At 36.8% G+C, this 2,969-nt stretch overlaps 1 protein-coding gene across 3 annotated transcripts in view; it reads left to right on the forward strand.

Moving 5' to 3' along the window:
- The window catches only part of LOC106465650 (rhotekin-2-like), a 159,864-nt gene that overhangs the window by 14,366 nt on the left and 142,529 nt on the right, over positions 1-2,969 (forward strand). The window lies entirely within an intron of this gene.

The following is a 2,969-nucleotide window of genomic DNA, read 5'->3' on the forward strand; positions in this document are numbered from 1 at the left end:
GTTTTTTTTTTTTTTTTTTTTTTGAAGTTAGTTGTCTCATTGAAAGATCATATAAAAGAAGTACTAAAATGTCCACCCTCTAAGTATCACTTAAGCATTAAAAAACTAAGAAATCATAAAGAATTGTTTCTTTTTTTAAAATTCCTCTTGTCTGAATACTGGTTTGAATTATTGTGGAACTAGTAATACACATATCATAACTTATTAAGCTTCTTGTAAATGTCTAATCTTTCATAAATTCTACTTGTTCTGGAGGTAATTTTTTTTTTTTTTTTTTTTGTCTTACCGAATAAGGCAAGAATTACACTGTTCAAGTAAAGATTCTTACAACAGAGTTGTTATTGAATTTTGTACTAGTTTACAGGCAGTTGTACTTGTCAAAGATCTGCTTCTTGTAAGGGAAAGAAATTAAAGTAGAAATGAGCTACATGTGTGATAAAAAAAAATTCCAATATGGAACATTATCTCTTCTCACATAAATAGCTATTCTCATTCAGTGTCGTCCACTATATGCAAAAATATTTTTAAGCATCACACAAGCCTTTTTTTTTTCCTTCCATTGGAATTGATTAATTCCAATGCATCTCTCATGCAAATCATCATTGGACAACCCTCCATCAATAAGAGTGCAACATACTCTCATTATGCATGTGACTCCCTCTATTCAAATCTACCGAACTATCACTTTGAGTTTTGGCAGAAAATGGAAGCACCAGTTTTCAGTGGGGAGGAAGGGTGGGAAGTGGGAAAGAAGGTAAGTACTTATCAGAAATACATTTTCAGTGTAGGAAAATTATAACGTCCGATACGTACATTATCTCTTCTCACACAAATAGCTAGAATCCCACATTAAATAGGTGGAAAGACTGGAGCGAGGGAAATAAAGAAGCATCCAAAGGACACTCCTTAAAATTAGATGGTCAGATTTTTAGTTCTGATGAGGGAGACAGAACACATCTCAACCAGGTATACTCTTTGTCCATCATGGAAAGATGTCGCATATATGGGCAGAAAACAGAGGAGGGCATTCAACTGGGAGAGAACTATAACCGGAAAGTGATCCAAACAATGCAATATTTATGAAACTCAATCCCAAAAATTATAAAATAGGGTAAAATGAAAAGGATATGCCCCTAGGTGTAGAGTGGCTAGGGCGCAACGGACTGTACATGGCAAGTCAACTACATCTAAAACCCATGCTGCTGGGAATCAACATCCATGTGGTGGCAGGAAAGAGGATCATACCAGTGGCAAATCATCTACAATCTAAAACCCTGCCATCTAATGGTGGTAAGAAAAAAAAATCATACCGTCTTCACCTTATGTTCATGAGACTGGAGGGAATCTAGTACCCCCCCCCCCCAACTCATGAATGGGGCACATGTGAATATTATAAATTGATGAACCTGACATCCACTATTGAAAAGACAGTTGCATAAATTAAACTATCTCCCTCAAAAGTGAAATTGACTGGAACCACTCCAAGCACAATAACATCCTCAGAATAAGAAACACTGAAGGATAGCAGAAGGAAAAGAACTGTAGCAATCCACAATTACCCCCACCGTGACCCACAACACTGATGGAGTATAAATGAGGGAGGAATATAGACATTTGTAATACATGTGTGAGGACTTATGTTGATTGGTTCCACTCTAAATCCAAAACCTGGCAACTGGGAACCAACATCCACATGGGGGGTAGGATGAGGGATCATAACTGAAGGGGTGAACTGCAATTTTGACGTTTCACTCCCATTTGTTTTTATGTTCCATACAGGAGAATATCGCATCATCTACACCAGCACAACACCACCACTCTACTCTCAACAGAATGGTTGCATAATTATTTCTATATTTTGTTTGTATTTCATTAACCCATTTAGGAGGACGCCTCCACTGTCCACCACCTCAGTGACTGGGAACTGGAAAGTAATAAAAACTCTCAAGCTCCACTAGAAGAGGGGTAAAATGCAGTGGAGAGTTCAGAGGAATGAAAACACCAGAGACAGTGCAATGTGTGACCACAAAACCCTATTTTTTAAAAAAGCAGACCATACCAATTTATTCAATACAATGCATGGCACGGATAGGCAGCTATCCCCTTCTGCTTTACCCATATAGTCCATGGGTTGGTACGGTCTTGGACAGGCAAACTTATGAAGCAATTCTCTCATGAGGATAAACCTACAGGCAATCTGACAGAACACTCCATCTCTACAGTGTGTGTTGCATGGCCATGGAATTATAATATCCAAGTCAACATGGTTTGACATTGCAGATTTGAATAGTTAAAGAATACCTGATCAGGCACCACTCACCACAGAGCGGGATCTAAACAATGAGTAATAATAGAAGCCAGTCGTCTATATAATGATGAAAACACAACCCGAGAGCATACAGGTGACAAGTGAATACTCTTACCACTCGACAAAAAACATAGGGGACTGAAGCAAGGGGGACATTATGTGCTTCATGCTTTTCACAATGAAATAGGATGCTAATATTGTTGCCTATAAAAATGAAAGAGAGCATTTAAAAGCTTAACAGTCTCAGTCTTCAAGAAAATTGCCATCAGTAGCTTTTAAAGGGCAATCCCAATTTTAATGTTTTGTTTACCTTTAGTAACTTGCTATGTAATGTAAGCATCATCAGTCATCTACTTTTCTAAACCTAGTTTGATTTCATGATTTTTTCTTTAACCAAATCTCTTGCTTTCCCATAGTTTTGTAATTTTTTCAAATTATCTGTGAATTTAAACTTGAGACTTGTGGCACTTATTACTGATTTGCCCCTTTTGTAATCCAGTTAAGTTTGACCTTTCATTTTGTCTTTTTTTTTTTAGGAACATGCCTGTTTTGAATTAAAGGCAATTTTTTAATATTTCCCACATCAACTTTTAACTCATTTTCCCAATTACTAATGATAAATCTTTTTTCATGGCCTAAAACTTGCCTGTCTAAGTATTGG

Source organism: Limulus polyphemus, unplaced genomic scaffold (assembly GCF_000517525.1).
Source record: "Limulus polyphemus unplaced genomic scaffold, Limulus_polyphemus-2.1.2 Scaffold2013, whole genome shotgun sequence".
Taxonomy (NCBI): Eukaryota; Metazoa; Arthropoda; class Merostomata; order Xiphosura; family Limulidae; genus Limulus; species Limulus polyphemus.